Here is a 19048-nt window from a genome sequence, read left to right as displayed (position 1 = left end):
CTGACCCTGCTAGCAAATTGTTCATAAAATCTGCAGAACACTTTCTCCCAGGCAAAGTATTGAGGTTCTAATAAAATTTTAATCTCCTCTTTCTGAAATATTTCAGCTGGAGGGTAGAGAACAATTCTGTTGCTCTCCTCTTTGACAGATTTATGTGTTCTTTAGAGGATGATGAGCAGTAGACTTTCTTTTTTTTTCTTCACTTCTTTATATGCCAACTTTTAAAGATTCACAGTTGAAAAATGTCACTTGTCACATTCAGGCATGAACATCATCTTCCTATTGAACATGGGACATATCTAGTCATATCTCCTAAGTGGATTCTGACCTGAAGGATAAAACAATCACTTTTAGATAATCTTTGGTGACGTTCATATAAACTAGTTGTTCAGTCCTGCTGAAGGTGTTTCAAATACATTATCAATTGTAAATATTCATCTTTATTTGTGTGGCAAATGAAAGCTTGGAAAACCACATGTTGTTCTGTGATATCTATATATCAGCATATCTGTATTTATTCTTTCACTTAATTAGTCATGGAGTAGTACATTACATGATTGAGGGCTAACATTTGTGAAACAACTATAAGACAAAGAAATAATTTGAAGTCAGAATAATAAGGACGATTTATAGATGAGATAGATTAAGAGTAAATTCTTGAAGGATAGAAATATTTATCCTGAAAATGAGGGCACAAGCCAAGTGTGGGAACAGAACTAATTAGACTACATTTCAGAAACCATGTGAAATTTGGCTTAACTCTAAACTGCCTTGAGGCAGTGAGTCAAAAAACAGGGTCTATCTGTATTTAGTTCACCCTTTTACTTCTCACATCCAGCTTAGGGCACATGGCAAAATAGATTCTCAAGAGATATTGTATGAATGAATGTAAATCAAGTGAGTGAACAAGAGCAGTAAGGCTGGATGGATTGTGCTTATTTTCTGACCATCTGTAGATACATATTTGACTTTGTAAGGGACGCTTGTAAGTCATTTCATCCAGCTGACCACTTGCCCTTTTCTGCCTGACAGCCAGACAGATACACTAGTGGCTTGATGTTCAATCCACCTTTCATCTACAATCTTACAGCCTCAAGCAGATATTGCCATTTTGCCATGAAGAGAGTCATGTACAAACTAGTGTTTTCTTTGATTGAACTTTTGAGTGTTAGAGGTTACTGATATTCAGGGCTTAGAGGAAAATACAAAAAGAAGCTGAAAAGACATGGGAAAAAAATAGGTCCCATAAAACAAGACATTTTCTATTGGTCTGTGCTTCACACATATTCTCACAGCAAAGACCTGTTTAGGACCTAAATTGTCATTTCATCAGGGAAGAGTTTTATTAGTCAACAAAGCACCCAGGCTGGTCAATAGAAATATACTGTGTTTTGACTGATATTTTGACCTGTGTCTAAATTTCACACTCCAGGCAACTGTGGAAGGAAGCTTGAGAGTCTCTGATTCAAGTGAAACAATCAGAGAACATTACACCCGTCTTAATTTTTGTAAACCTTTTGTAAACTTCCAGAGGAAGATTACATTAATAGGTGCTTAACCATTTCCTCACCTATATGTTTGATCTACTCCAATTCTCTTCCCAGAATGTTGTTAGATGAATGGTTGGAAAAGATAACTATGATTACATTGCTCTTATTTAAAATTATTCAACACATCCCTGTGGGTTTCAGTACAACATCTGAAGTCATTAGAATAGAGTACAAAACTTATCAGGTACCCCAAATTCTCCTTTCGTGCCTTGCCTTTAATGAGTATGTGGGTACCTACTATGTGCCTGGACCTGGGCTCCTTGCCAGGGATCCCATGGCGAAAAGGAATATAGACAGACCTACTGGGGTGTTCCTCACCCCCTTTTTTAAAGAGAGAGTCTTGCTTTGTTGCCTGGGCTGGAGTGCAGTGGCATGATCTTGGCTCACTGCACCTCCACCTCCTGGTTTAAGCAATTCTCATGCATCAGCCTCCCGAGTAGTTGGAATTACAGACGTGCACCACCGTGACCAGCTAATTTTTATAATTTTAGTAGAGACAGATTTCACCATATTGGCCATGCTGGTCTCGAACTCCTGGCCTCAAGCAATCGGCCTGCCTCGGCCTCCCAAAGTACTCAGATTGCAGATGTGAGCTATGAGCTGCCTGTTTCCCCCTACTTCTCAGGCCTAATCTGAATCACATTTAATGGGCTCATTTGCCTTTTCCCATAATAATTTTTGTGCCTGCCTCTCCCCATTGATCTCCATTTTTTACTTGATTTATTCCTACTCGTTATTAAAAATCCACCCAAGGTCCTGCCTGCCTGTTCCCTCTGGGGTATGCACACACTGCATTTCCACAAAGCATTGTTTTTCCCTTGCTTTTAGCTCCTGAGTTATACTTTTCTCTGAGAGCAAAGTCTGTGTTTTTGTCTTTGTCCTCAGTAACTTGCACAATGCCTAGCTTACAGTAGGTGCTTAATACATGCTACTTTGCCTCTTTGGTTTTCTTAGAGCTCATCCCTTTCTGAATCAAATCTCACTTTTCAGATGGTTACTTTGATGATATGGATTTTGTTTTTTTAAATGTTATTCAGAAATTAAATTAATTTTAAGATGGTTATCTGTTTAATGCCTGTCACATCAACTAGACTTTAAGCTACAAGAGGTTGGAGAACTTGTCTGTCTGCTTTAACACTTGAAGCATAGAGCCTAGCCCAGTGCCTGGCAGAGAAAACACTCATTTGGTATTAGTTGAATGAATGAATGTATAAAGAATATTGGGACTCTGACTAAGATGTAGGTTTCCTGATTCAGAGGTTGAGTCTCTTTTAGTCACACTCCTGAGTTATGAGAGGGTATGAGTCACTTGGGAATTTCAGTCAAAAGGCACAGGCACCAATCACACCCTCCCCTTCCGTTGTTTCTTTTCCATGAAAACATATCTTTGTGTGAGGAATATTGTTTCTGAAAAATCTTCCTAGTCATTCTGATATACCTTCTGTTGAGAACTAAAACACAGTACTACTACTCTTTCTCTTAATCACGTTATTCTATATAAAAGAAGTGCCACAATCATGCATGCTTCTAAATTCTGAGAACATTACAGCTAAGAAGGAAAAATAACTAAGAGACAAAGGAAAACAATGCCAGAACAAAGTGCCCTAAAATGCAATTAATATTGGTGATATTTTTTGGTATGTGCTTAGGGAATATTTATCTTTTGGTTTTCCAATTTTCAGTATTTTGATTTTTTTGGAGACAGTAGTTTTATAAATAAAGAGAAAATACTCCCAAAGCCCAGTACTCAGTCTTAATGACTAAATGAATAAAAGATGGAAAACATAGGAAGAACCTGAGTTAACCAATCATGTACGCCATGGGAAGACAATTCACTAGGAGGTATTCAGCACCTCTTAGCTAGTAGTAACTGTAGCTCCAATAAGGGTAGGTATGTAAATTGGTTTCACTGATCTTTTCTAAATGCTTCTGAACTCTGAAAGGCCCTTGAACTAAATGTCAGGGTCTATGAATTGGTATTGGTCTTTAGGAGCTACCAGCAGGTCAGCACACTGGCAGAAATAAAAAACAAAAAAACAAAAACAGTAAAACAAAAAACAAACAAACAAAAAAACCCTGTCTCCTAAGATCCCTCTCCTTTCTCTATGTCCTTTTGAGGATTCCCAGCCAAGTGCACAGTGAACAACTGACCAATACATTTAGGAAAAGAATGCTACAATCTTTGTATTTCTGGCTACCCCAAATTCATAGACAGGTTCTTGGATTTGAATGTCTGAAATGCTGTGGTTTATAGTTATGATCCATCAGTCAGGAGTAGGGTAAATGAATATTTAACTTATGGTAATTAGAGTAATGTTTCTCTTTTGTTTCAGACAAACATAAGCTTTTTCTTTCTATAGTCAGAGCTAGCCTCTCAAATAAGAAGGAAAGTAGGAAAAGAGGTGGAGAAAGGAAGGAGGTAGAAAAAAGAAAGAAAAGGAGAAAGAAGGGAGAGGGCAAGAGAAGAGGGAGGGAGACAGAGAGAGAAAGAGAGAGAGACAGAGAGAGAGACCTTAGCTCTGGAAAAAGAGTTTTCTGGAAATATGTATGTATATATTTGTATACCTTAGTGAAAATATTAAGCGGTTAGAGTTTTGAGAAAAATAAGGTGTTTTAAGAAGATTGACTAGCTCTAGTAGATGATTGATGGTATATCATATACCAAATACCAAATTAGAAGATAACACTAGAAGTGGCTACATGGGTTGTCTCAGCTGTAACTGAGGAAGAAGATAGGAAACTCACGGTATCCTAGGGGGTCTGTAAACGTGTAAGCAGTGTCCTACACGTTTCAGTTATCCTAACAGAAGGGCCACTCTTCCAGAGAAAGTACACTGAGTTTACAAGGATTACTCCTAGACAACCAAGAGAAGGTTGATATAATCTCCTTTCTAGGTTTAGGAAGTGTTCACACTTTTTTTTTATTGCATTTTAGTTTTGGGGGTACATGTGAAGAACATGCAAGATTGTTGCATAGGTACACACATGGCAGTGTGGTTTGCTGCCTTCCTTCCCCTCACCTGTATCTGTCATTTCTCCCCATGCTCTCTCTTCCCACCTCCCCACCTCCCCGTCCCTCCCCCATTTCCCCCCAACGGACCCCAGTGTGTAGTGCTCCCCTCCCTGTGTCCATGTGTTCTCATTGTTCAACACCCACCTATGAGTGAGAACATGTGGTGTTTGATTTTCTGCTCTTGTGTCAGTTTGCTGAGAATGATGGTTTCTAGGTTCATCCATGTCCCTACAAAGGACGCAAACTCATCGTTTTTAGTGGTGTGTAATATTCCATGGTGTATATGTATCACATTTTCCCTATCCAGTCTATCATCGATGGGCATTTGGGTTGGTTCCAGGTCTTATTGTAAACAGTGCTGCAAGGAACATTCGTGTGCATGTGTCCTTATAGTAGAATGATTTATAATCCTTTGGATATATACCCAGTAATGGGATTGCTGGGTCAAATGGGATTTCTATTTTTAGGTCCTTGAGGAATCGCCACACTGTCTTCCACAATGGTTGAATTAATTTACACTCCCACCAACAGTGTAAAAGTGTTCCTATTTCTCCACATCCTGTCCAGCATCTGTTGTCTCCAGATTTTTTAATGATCGCCATTCTAACTGGTGTGAGATGGTATCTCAATGTGGTTTTGATTTGCATTTCTCTAATGACCAGTGATGATGAGCATTTTTTCATATGTTTGTTGGCCTCCTGTATGTCTTCTTTTGTAAAGTGTCTGTTCATATCCTTCGCCCATTTTTGAATGGGCTTGTTTGTTTTTTTCTTGTGGATCTGTTTTAGTTCTTTGTAAATTCTGGATATCAGCCCCTTGTCAGATGGGTAGACTGCAAAAATTTTTTCCCATTCTGTTGGTTGGTGTTCACACTTTTAAAGATGTTATTTTCGTATCAAACTTATCTATTATAAGTATTTAGGGAACCATAAATATTAGGATTAGAAACAGTCAAAACCTCATCTTTCAAAGACAAATCCTACTTACGTTTTGGACTGTATCCTATTTTTTGTTATATTTAACAGAAATTGATCTTGTTAAAGCAACATTCCATTAAAAACACTTACCTATTTTGTCCCACTGTATGCAACATGTTTTTGTTTTCATGGATCCCACTTCGTCCAGCAGGAAAGTAACCTTTTAAACTAATGTGACAGGCTACTTTAACACACACTTTAGAAACAGAGAAAACAAATTTATTGAAAATAACTGAACACAGACCCTGGGATGATTCCATGTATGAACATATCCCATATCACGAAAATTACATTGATACAATACACCTTATAAACTGTAAACAATATGCAAAGGAGTCTGCTATAAACTTAGTCTCACTATCCAAGAACAGATAGAAGTAACTCATGACCTATCTCTAAGAAAGTAATCACTATTACAACCCATCCTGAATTTCTTCAATTTTTACTGATTTGCATTGATATGCTTCCCATCGTTTGTTTATCATGCTGGTTTATGCTGTGATGTATACTTTCTTTTTTTAAAGACGTAGTCTCACTCTATCGCCCAGGCTGCAGTGCAGTGGTGTGATCTTGGCTCACTGCCACCTCCAGTATTCAAGCAATTCTTTTGCCTTAGCCTCCCAAATAGCTAGGATTACAGGCATCCACCACCATGCCCAGATAATTTTTGTATTTTTGGTAGATACAGGGTTTTACCATGTTGGCCAGTCTGGTCTCAAACTCCTGACCTTAAGTTATCTGTCCACCTCAACCTCCCAAAGTGCTGGAATTAGAGGCATGAGCCACCATGCCCGGCCAACATTTATTAGAGAAAAAATGTTAAGGCTTTATTCTTAGCCTTTGAACACTGTATAATCAAAGTTTACTTAAGTAAGTCTTTACTCAGTTAATTAAACTGCACTCCCTTGACTACGTTTTGTAAGGTGCTGTATTGCCTAAGAATGCCTATTGATCCACTGAATTCTATAGCTCCTTATCTAACCTCAGTGCTCCCTGCCTGTGGCCATTTTCTTTTCTTTTCAATTAGTATTTGGTATGTGTGTGTGTGCAGCAGGGGAAAAAGGGAACATTTTAGATGTTTTATGTCAGGAGAAGTAATTTCCTCTTTAGGATTTGAAATATTTGAAAACTGATTTTTTATTGTATCTAGTACCCCACCCCACTCCACTCCCTCTCTGTCTGCAGCAACTCTGTAAAGTGATATTGCTTGATTTTGAATATAACATAATTTCTTAAGGATTGCTTTTAATTTTTAACATAATAGTAATTATGGCCATATAACATATTTTTATTATTTCTCTTCCCACTGATTTTTTATACCTTAAACACTTTTATACTTTGCATAAACTTTGAAATCATTATTTTTAATTGTTTTAGACCCAAAGGTATATTATATTAATTTTTTATATTAATTTTATGTCATAAAATTAATGTCAGTCCAATAAGGATAATTTTAAACAGAAGTAAAAACCAAAGTTCCATCACTCATCTCTTTTATGACATATGATCACTATATACGTGTGTGTATGTGTGTGTATATATACACATACTGCTTTGTATTTTGCCATTGGCTTTCTGAAGTGGGAATTTTAGATGCAACTGTATGAGCAACAAATTTTCCTAGGTCTTAAGAGTCTATATAGATGCAATAATACTGTAGTAATATTTGTCCAGCTAACTGTCCCATATTAACTAGATGATGATTACATGGGTGATAGTATTTTTGTCTACGAGTTAAAGCTTTTTGAAAGATAAGTTTTGCTTACAAAAATATTAATAACATTGTTTTGTGAGGTTTAAGCCATATGAAGAAGTAAAATGTATGACATTAGTATTAAAGTAAGGAGATGTAATAATACTCTTGTTAGTTTGTTATACTAGATGTGAACTGGTATTAGATAACTTGGAGATATGCCGTTACATACAAGTAAAAGATGTAAATTATGTATTGGAAAGCAGGCACTAAAACAATACAAAAATTATAACTAATAACTTAAAAAAGGAGAGAAAATGGAATCATTGAATATAATCAGTTAATTCAAAGGGCAGAAAAAGAAAAGGGAACAAAGAACAGATGAGAGATATATAAATAAATTACAAGCTGATAGATTTAAACCTAAGTAAAACAATAATCACATTAAATACAAATGATATAAACACACCTATTTAAAAAGGAGAGTCACACTGGATATAAAGAGAAGGTTGAGCTGTATTATTCTTAGAAGAAAGCTTTGGAAAACAGAAGAAAAACCATTCACTTATGATGCCAATGACCCATCATTGTCTTTCTAGTTTGAATACATATCCTTCTAGACTTTGTTTCATAGGTATGGTTTGCCTTGTTGCTATTGTGATGTATATACAGCTTTCTTTTCTGCTTTCTCACTTAATAGTATGTTGCTATACAGTAATTAGCTAAAGCTCAATGTTTGGCAATAGTCCATTCTTTCCATAGCACTTAGGAATTTAGAAGTAAACTTCCAATATTAGACAAAATGTTTTCAAAGCTGACCTATGTAATCAGTAATAGTACACAAAATAAGAGAGGATCTGTTTTTAAAAAATTAAAAACACCATTTTTTACAATGCTTATCCTTCGGTAAAAGTCTCATCACAGCAAAGGCTGATGACTCAATGGTCCAGTTGAGTAATAGATTCTCTGGTTGTCTGAATCTGTGTTTGTGAAACCCATGGATATGACGGGCCAAATGTGTGTGTGTGCACGTGTATATGTATATGCATTTTTCAGTCTTTGAAATTTATGTTCATATTTGGTGCTTTAATGTCACATAAAGTATATTATTACATAGTATTCTGTTAGGAAATTTTAAATAAGTAGCTACATTTGCATGAATGAATGTGAAATTAAAATATAATTTGTAAGCATATTGTCAAAAGTTAGATGTGTGAAAGTGTGTTAATGCCTGGCAGTAGTACAAAGAGGGTAATATAGTTAGAAATAATGTAAAAGTTATTGACATTCAGGGTCCCGTTGAAAATGTTATGGGTTTGGAAGTTAATTTGTTGTTAACAGAGCTACAATTAATATAATTAGAAAAAATGAGAATATTACCAGGTCAGTGCAAAACATAGTAACCTATTAAATTGTGAATACACTTGCTTTTAAAGTAGTAAAAACTGGTATTTCATTCTAGGTCATGAAATACTGTTGATACTCTTTTCATTCATTGGGATTTAATTATATTTTTATTTTAGTATGAATATGAAATTTGTAATAAGATTTTATAGGTTCAACTACATATTCTTAAAAATATATTTTTCACAGTTGACATGGAGGTATTGTAACTTAAAAGGAAAAAATTTTAGAAGTAGGATTATTAAGTAAAAGTCTAGGAACATTTCTTTATGGCTCTTGATGCATTTACCAAGTTTACTTTTTCTTTTCTTTTTTTTTTAATTGCATTTTAGGTTTTGGGGTACATGTGAAGAACATGCAAGTTTACTTTTTAAAGTGGTTGGACCAATTTACCCTTGTGAGTCTGCAACCATCTGAGAGTATGTAAGTTCCACTTAAATTTTGTAAGCATTTGGTAGTGGCATCAGTTTTAGTTTTTGCTTAGCTATCAGATTTCTTTTTATTTTAACTTGAGTAAATGTATAAGGAGTTGAGTATTTAAAAATACCCCACCTATGAACAGTTTTCATTGTTTGAAAGTTATAATTTGCTGAGATATGTTTGTTATAACACACTCCCTTTTAGCCTAGGTCACGATTATTATAGAACACTATTTTCTCTTTTGAATAAAAATCAATAAATGTATCATCTCCAGTATTAAAATAAAAAAAGTAATTCAAGGTTTTAGCAGAAAGTAGTTTTCTAGAAAGAAATTGCACAGGCTGGAGGTAGAGGATAGGTGCTGACATTTTTTCTCTTCACCATCATTTTTGTCATAGTGTTTTTCGTTCTGTCATGAGAACTATCATTACCTTTTCAATCCACTAACCTTCCAATACGCCTCTAAAACTTGGTGAGCATGGACTGGAAGTCCTTTCTCTTAGATTATCTTAGCACAACTAAGAATAGAAAGAAAATATTTTGGGAGGCAGCTTAGCATTTATGCTATTTTTCACATGAACAGGTCATAAAATTCAAATGTACCTAAAAGTACACTTTGTAAAATAAAATGCATGTTTTCATCTCACTTTTCCTTCTCAAAGATAGGCAATGTTACCCTTTAATGCACTTATGAGCCAATTCTGCTCCCTCCTCCCAAGCTCAATATAAATGATTGTATTTTTTGTCTGACCACTTGGAAAAGATGAAAAGTTTTGGCCTCAGCAGAGATTAGTAAATAGTACAGCCAGACTCATAACTATCTATGTGACTTTCAGGTAGCAGCTCACATCTCTGGAGTTTAATTTTTTAGTTCATAAAAATGAAGGAAATTGTTACCTCAGTCAGTTGCTTACCTAAAAAAAAAAGTACAAATAAACCAATTCCTGGAACATAGAGGGCGCTTAACAAATTATAGTTAATGCATTTGTTATTATTACATATATTACTGCTATTTTAATTAATTGCATTGCTAAGAGAGAGCAAAAAACAGAAATGATTAGAGGTTATTCTAGAAGCATAATCAAAGAAAAGTATCCTTGGTAAGAGATTCTGGTTCTAAATGTCAGAACAATCAGTGAATAGGCTTAGTTGGCTTCTAATCCCCGTAGATGTAAGGAACTGCTTTCTTGTTCTTACCTAGATTTCTTACCCCCCATAATATAATTGTCCACAGCATCCTCTCCTAAAATAAATAAATTTAAAAAACACGTTGGTTCTAAATCTATAAACTCTTAGCTTTCTTTCTCTGCTTATATTAGAGAAACTTGCTAATTACTTTCCACATCTTTTTGAAAAAATATATATCAACTCCACTCATTGGGTATTATTTATGAAGACTTGGTGTTGAGAAACTCTTTCCCTATGAAGAGAAGTGATTATAAAATGATCACACTTTATTCATCCAAGACCCAAGAGAAAAAGCTCCAACTCACATCCAGTGATTAGCAGAGTACTTCATATAGATAGGTACTTATTAAGTAATTATTGAGTAAATGAATTTCTGGCACACAAAGCAATTGGAAACTCTCACTACAGCAACTTGACTATGGATGGCACATGTTGTAATTCTTCTCCTTACAAAAAAATCAATGGCTCTATAACTATTCTTAGGACATGATAATCTCTCACTTTCTTAGTTGTCTCCTCTACATGTTTGTCACCCAGACTCATTATACAAAGAAATAAAGATACAGAGCGTTGCACGCAAACAAAACAAAACAAAACAAAACAAAACAAAAAATCAGCAAAGTGAAACTCCAGATGTTCTGCATCCTGTCCTCACAGAATGCCCCAGTCTTATTTCTTGATTTGAACACTCTCTTTGTACTATATGATATTATGTTGGCTATTTTCAGGTGTGGAAACCTCCTTCTCTGTTAATATTGATATATTTTTTTTAAGTTTTACTTTATTTTTGACAAATTATAATTGTACTATGAGGTCCAGTGCTAATTTTGATATATGTATGCATTGCAAAATGATAAAAGGGAAATTAGCATATCTATTTAAAAATTTACTGTTTCTTTTTGGTGAGAACATTTAAAATCCTCTCTTTTAGCAATTTTGAAATATATGTTATTAATAACCATAGTCACCTTGCTGTGCAATAGAACACCAGAACTTATTCTTCTTATCAACTGTAATTTTGTACCAGTTGACCAATGTCTCCCTTTTCCCCATCCACTTTCCCTTCAGTACCTGTGCCAGCCTATTGTAACCATCATTTTACTCTCTACTTTGAAGAGTTTGGCTTTTTAAGGTTCCACACATAAGTGACATTACACAGTATTTGTCTCTCTGTGTCTCTCTCTGGCTTATTTCACTTAAAATTGTGTCCTCTAGGTTCATCAATGTTACTGCAAATGTTAGAGTGCTGTATTTAAAAGCTGAGTAGTATTCTACTGTGTCTATACAATATTTTTAAAATCAGTTCATCCATTGATAGACATTTCAGTTTTTTCCTATCTTGGTTACAGTGAATAATGCTGCAATGAACATGGGAGTGTAGATATCTCCTTGGCATACTTATTTCAACTCTGTTGGGCATATATCCAATCGTGGGATTGCTGGATCATATGTTAATTCTACTTCTAGCTTTTTGAAGAACTCCCATACTGTTTTCCTATACAGCTACTAGTTGATAATACCAAGTAGGATTGCATCAAACTAAAATGCTTCTGTACAGCAAAGGTAACAATTAATAGAGTGAAAAGACAGTCTACAGATTGGTAGAAAATATTTGCAAATAATTCATTGGAACAAGGACTAATACTGAAAATATGCAAAAAACTTTACTTAATAACAAGAAAATGACCCTATTAAATGTACACAAAGGGCTTGAATAGACATTCTCAAAAGAAGACATACAAATGGCCAATACATATATAAAGAGGTTCAGCATTTCTAATCATCTCAGGTTTTTTTTTTTCGCTTACTTTTCTTAGCAAAGAAAGAACAATTGGGAACAAAAATAAATATTGTATTTAAGTTATAAAACTGCTTTAAACAAACCTCTTTCCCTCTCTCCTCTTCCTCATTTGAAGGTAATTCTTACTGTGCCATTTGCCTATTCCTAAATCCTGTCATGGGCAGAATGTTCTTACTACATTCCCAACTGTCATATTCTTTATACATTTTCTGCTGAGAAATGTAATTATCATTTATAAGGACATGTCACAAGAAAGCATGTAATGTATATTATATATGTAAAGATTAGATGTGATAATATTCATAAATAAGAATCCAGTAATTAAAATTATCCTAGTATTTCTTTTATGAAGGAATTAATGAAGGATAGCAATTTAGCTTTTGTTCTTACTCTGTGTCTTAATAAGACTGTTATTGGAGTGATTGCTACACAGTGATACCAGGAAATTTGCAATTGATTTTTATTTACATGAGCATTCTTTTTCTCATTCAAGAATATTGTCTCAGATAAGCAGTAATTACTGGAATCAAGAAACTCTTTATTACAAGAAACTAAATAATATTGTTGATAATGGAAGGATGATCTCAGTGAATGAGTTCACTAATATTTATCTTTTTTCCAAATCTAAAACTCTTCTCTTGTATTTTAACATTTCTATGCTAAAAGGATAGTACTTCTATTGTGTAAAAATTAATGTGTACCTTATAAAAGTTCTAAATATAAACATGTGACTCCCATGGAATGAGTTTTAATTTGGTAAACAGTGTTCTGGAATATGCTGACGTTTCCCTTTGTAGCCTCTTCACAAAGTTGATCAAAATGGGAAAAGAAAAGAGTAAGAAGACAGTGGCAAGGAAGTTATAGAGCACAAGTTTTAACACTCAAAAATTAGCACATATTTTTAGATCAATAAACATGAACATATAGGGAAAAGAATATTTCAAATTATGACTGCCATTGAAAATATGAAAGATAAGTCATATATATATACTCTTTTTAATTTTATGGTCTTCTGTAAGAAGTCTGAAACCATGAAAAGTTGAAAAGTACCACTATTAGATTTCTTTTTGTTTACATAATTATTTTAATGATCACACACATCTGCTTAATAAGTACCCATCTACTAACCAAAATGTTATATGTGCTAAGAAAGAAAAGGTATTTATATACTATCTGGCAGAGAAGAATATTACTCAATTTTATCTTGTATTTATTCAACAGTGACTAAATTCCAGAACTTTATCTATTTCAAATACATTTTCAAATGAGCTTGGAGATACAAATAACATATAGTTCAGGCTACATATTGGGCTACTGGGGGCAATAATACAGATTAATATAAAGGATTCTTCTTGGAAGGAGTAGCAATTTCCTGAATGACTTAGTTTTGTAACAATAAGAAGTATTTAAATTAAACATGAGCCTCCACTTATCAGTTTGTTTTACTAAAGTAGAGGCAAAAGAGAGGACATCCTTGCACGGGCAAGTAGTCCTCAGGGACAGTATGAAAAAGCCACTCGTGTTTCAGAAAATGTTCGTGGACTTGAAGAGGTGAGGAATGTTTATTTCAACACTTAGTTTAGTGTCCAGCATATAGCACCAATTAGTTAATGCCAAATAAAAGAGTAGATGAGTGAACAACTATCAGAATGAGCAAACACACTGGAGAGCAGAGCTTGAGTTTAGGCAGCAGTGCTATGATTCTTCTTTGAAGATCATCAATCTACTTTGCCTCTCAGTTTCTGAATACTGTAGTTGCAAAAAAACATGAGGAAGCTTGATCATATTTATTTGTCTTTATATTTAATGTAATATATGATATAGTTAGAGGATGGGGCAGGATATGTAATATGTACCCATGAGCTCACCATCCAACCTGAAAAACCTAAGGACAAGAACTTGACCTCTGTTGCAAAAGCTACTTTTCTTAATTATTCCCTTAACTTTTGTGTAGGGGTAACCATTATACATTTAAAAAATAATTTTACATATTTACATACATATGTTTTTGTAAATATTTATTTTATTTTATTTTATTTTTAGCTTTATAAAACTTCTATCATAGTAGAAGTGAATATTTACCTAAATTATTAGCTTTGGTTTACAAAGGTAGAAAGTGTATTTACTTTTACCCTTGTAAAGTATGCACAAAGTGATTGTTCACTGTTCTGTTGGTGGATAGTTGAGTTGGCTACCATTGTATATACAAATGTATGTATACATTTATGTTGGCCATTGCCATGTTGTTATAACAGCATTTATTTATTTATAAATATTCTCCTAAAGTATAAACTCCACTCAGGCAGGGGTGTTTGCATTCTTTTTTTTTAACTTAAAAAATTGTCTAATTTGTAATGAGCACTCAATAAATGTTTATTGTTGTTGTTGAAAGAAAAGAAAAAACAAAAATATTGTATGAGATTCCTAAATGTACATGTTCAAGAGCCTTCCTATATGTAGTGTTCGTTTTGTTCACATGTCCCCCAACAGAATTTTGAAAATATGTGTGATTCTTTACACATTTTAGAGTTGATGTTTAATTTGTAATCAACTGTTAAGTAGTTGCAAATTATAATAATATGTGGTATGTTTATATACTGACATTTAAATTAATACTGTAATATCACTCATGGATACAGTGGAATTCAAATAACATCATCATCTTTTACTCATCATCATTTACTTATAACATACAGAAAAAATGTATTTTCTAAACCAGAAATTTTATGTTTTCTCCTAACTCATGTTTTCATTTCACTTCTACAGAATTTTATCCGAATGCAATTTATATTTGCACTTATATTCTCTATACTTGACACCCTCTTACATGTTGCAATAAAAATTAATATATAAATACATATGTATAATGTATAAATATGTATATACATTTGATTTTAAAATTTACTATGCTTCCAAGACTCTCATGTGTTAAATTTTCTTTTTCTGGATTTAGTTATCATAACAACTATTAGCAAACAATTGGTTAAAGCCATTACAAAAATAATTACCAAGCAAAAAGTAAAACTTGATTTGGAAATACCTCTCTTGAGATGATTGGGGCTGTTATTTTTCTATTTGTTTCTGGTTCTTGGATGACTATCACCTACGACTGGAAAGAAACAGGATCCAGTGGAAATTGAGAGTAAGATAAATTATTAGGCTACCAGTAAAGTGCAGGGTTTACATTAAGTGTTAAAATGGTCACTGCTAAGTGCGTATTGTGAATAGTAGAATCCACTTTCTCTTCCCACAGGAATAAAATCAATAAATGAGAAAAGTGATTGACAAGTTGCAAATAATATATTTATTACTAAGTAAAAAAAAAAATAAGGTTTTTCGGTGTCCAGTGCTGTTTCAGAGGTAAAATGCAGGAGAATGTTTCTCCTATGAGTAATAAACAGTTCAAAAAATAGAAAACAATGTTTTTACCTCCAATGTATGTACCATTTCCTCAAAGATTTAATGCTGATAGGTCAGAATTAAACATAAACACTTCTAACTTTAATTCTTTAAAATTATGCAAAATATTCAGTTGAAACAGTCTCAGACAATTTCAGGGCATGAGATTTAGAGAACATTGTTTTAATTCTATGGCACTTTAAAAAAAATTGCATTCTGAATATTTCAATTCTAAGCTAGATTGTGCAATAAGGCATGGAGCCACACATTGCCTTTGTTACTGTCTTTGGTGTTTCTTACCCTCACATTTTTTTTGCTTTGCTCTCATTATCAAGAGTTTCTCCTTCAAGTACAATGCCTTCTCCCATAGTTACTGGATGGAAAAGTAAGGCCAATAAGTGAAATTGTCATCACTTTCATTGTTCCACTCTACGATAAATATGAATTCACTGCCATCTAATATGGGGATGTGTGTGTGTGTGTGACAGAGGGAAATATTTCTAATGCCCACTTTGTCTTTAATAGAAGCAAATCTGTCCTGAATGGTTTTGCCTAGATTTTCTTCTAGAGTTTTTATGGTGTTATGTCTTATGTTTAAGTCTTTAATCCATCTGGAGTTAATTTTAGTGTAAGGTGTCAGGAAGGGGTCCAGTTTCTGCTTTCTGCACATGGCTAGCCAGTTTTCCCAACACCATTTACTAAACAGGGAATCTCTTCCCCATTGCTTGTTTTTGTCAGGTTGTCAACAATCAGATGGTTGTAGATGTGTGGCGTTGCCTCCGAGACCTCTGTTCTGTTGCATTGGTCTATATCTCTGTTTTGGTACCAGTACCATGCTATTTTGATTACAGTAGCCTCGTAGTATAGTTTGAAGTCAGATATTGTGATGCCTCCAGCTTTGTTCTTTTCGCTTAGAATTGACTTGGCTGTACGGGCTCTCTTTTGGTTCCATACGAAGTTTAAGGTGGCTTTTTCCAGTTCTGGTTCCATACGAAGTTTAAGGTGTTTTTTTCCAGGTCATTGGTAGCTTGATGGGGATAGTGTTGAATCTGTAAATTACTTTAGGCAGTATGGCCATTTTCACAATATTGTTCTTCCTAACAATGAGCATGGGATGTTTCTCCATCTGTTTGTGTCGTCTCTTATTTTGTTGAGCAGTGGTTTGTAGTTCTCCTTGAAGAGGTCATAGGCAAGGACTTCATGACTAACACACCAAAAGCATTGGCAACAAAAGCCAAAATAGACAAATGGGACCTAATCAAACTCCACAGCTTCTGCACAGCAAAAGAAACAGTCATCTGAGTGAATCAGCAACCAACAGAATGGGAAAAAAATTTTTGCAATTTACCCACCTGACAAAGGGCTAATATCCGGAATCTACAAAGAATTAAAACAGATTTACAAGAAAAGAACAAACACGCCCATTCAAAAGTGGGCAAAGGATATGAACAGACACTTTACAAAAGAAGGAATATATAAGCCCAACAAGCATATGAAAAAATGCTCATCATCACTGGTCATTAGAGAAATGCAAATCAAAACTACATTGAGAGACCATCTCACACCGGTTAGAATGGTGATCATTAAAAAATCTGGAGACAACAGAAGCTGGAGAGGATGTGGAGAAATAGAAACACTTTTACACTACACTGTTGGTGGGAGTGTAAATTAGTGCAACCATTGTGGAAGACAGTGTGGCAATTCCTCAAGGACCTAGAAATAGAAATTCCATTTGACCCAGCAATCCCATTACTGGGTATGTATCCAAAGGATTATTAATTGTTCTATTATAAGGACACATGCACGCGAATGTTCATTGAGGCACTGTTTACAATAGCAAAGTCTTGGAACCAACCCGAGTGCCCATCGATGATAGATGGAAAATATACCATGGAATACCATGCAGCTATAAAAAATGATGAGTTTGTGTCCTTTTTAGGGACATGGATGAACCTGGAAACCATCATTCTCAGCAAACTGACACAACAACAGAAAATCAAACACTGCATGTTCTCACTCACAGGCGGGTGTTTAACAATGAGAACGCATGGACACAGGGAGGGGAGCATCACACAGTGGGGTCTGTGGGGGGAAATAGGGGAGGGACAGCAGGGGGTGGGGAGTTGGGAGGGATAACATGGGGAGAAATGCCAGATATTAAGTGACGGGGAGGAAGGCAACAAACCACACTGCCATGTGTACACCCATGCAACAATCTTACATGTTCTTCACATATACCCCAAAACCTAAAATGCAATTAAAAAAGCAAAAACAAACAAAAAAAGCACATCTGTATATGATTGAAAAAGGCAGAAAGCCATAAAGCTTGTTGTTACAATCAATAAAGGTAAATTTTCTGTCCCCAGTATTGTAAATTGTTTCCATTGTGTGGTTTTCTTGAAGTTTGTTGCATTTATGATAAATTATTCTTACAAAATTAAAAATGTGTGAGAAAGTTTTTTTAATAAAGTGGAAGAAATTGTGATTTTTGAATAGAGGGATGAAAAATAATTGTCAATATATGTCTAGCTTCTACTAAAGACATTCTCAGACAGATGGCCTTAGAATAAATATATCACATATGAAAGTTGGGAATCTAACAATTTATTCCCTTAAAACTGTGTCTGTAAGAAGCACCTTTTGTACCCCACAGTTACTCATGTCCTAGTTTGAAGACTTCTGATGCGTACCTGGGAATGGATTGTCCCATTACGGGATATATCCGTTTTCCTCTTTATAACTGACAAATTGTTTACTTAGATACTCTAACCAGAGAGTATAAGACTTCTCATTTTTTTTCTATATCTTTACCAACTATTATTGCCAGATTTATTAATTTTAGACCATCTAGTAGTTATAAAAGAAAATTAGATTTTGGTATTAAATAGAATTTCCGTGATTACAAATTTGCTAATGAGTTAGAACATCTTTTCTTATGTTTATTTTCCTTTCATGATTCCTCGTTAGTGCAATGCCAATGTATGTCTCTTTGTTAATTTTTCTTCTGGGTCGTTTGCCTTTTCATTATTATTTGGTAGAATTTCTTTTTCTTCTGGATTTTAATAATATATTTATTATATATGTTGCAAATATCTTTTCTTAGTTTTTGGTTAGTCTTTTTACTTTTTTTAAGTAGAATTTTTTTGGTGACCAGAGTTCTCAATGTAATGTAGTCTAATTGATCTTTCTTTTTCTTTAACGATTAGAGCTTTTTGTTTCCCATTGAAAAATCTTTTCTATTCAAAGTTTATAAAGATATCTTCCTCCTGTATAATTTCTAAAAGCTTTTTGAAGTTTCTTGTTTTACATCTGGAATTGATTTTTGTGTGTGTGGTTTGAAGTAAGATCCAATTTCAGGTTTTGCATCATTATCCAGAACCGTTTATTGTTTAGTGCATCTCTTGCCTAATGATCTGCAGTGCTATCTCTGTTACACATCAAGTTTATGTGTGTGTGTGTGTGTGTCTGTTTCTGTACTTTCTTTTCCTTTATTCACTTTCTATCTGTATGCAAATGCTACATTCTTTTTAATTCTATACTTTTATAACAACTCTGGATATCTGTGACATATTAAAAGGGCAGCAATTTTTTTTGCATATTTCC

The sequence above is a fragment of the Saimiri boliviensis genome, chromosome 8 (genome assembly GCF_048565385.1).
Source record: "Saimiri boliviensis isolate mSaiBol1 chromosome 8, mSaiBol1.pri, whole genome shotgun sequence".
NCBI classification, from domain to species: domain Eukaryota; kingdom Metazoa; phylum Chordata; class Mammalia; order Primates; family Cebidae; genus Saimiri; species Saimiri boliviensis.
The sequence above is the reverse complement of the archived record's forward strand: the minus strand, read 5'-3'. Positions refer to the sequence as shown.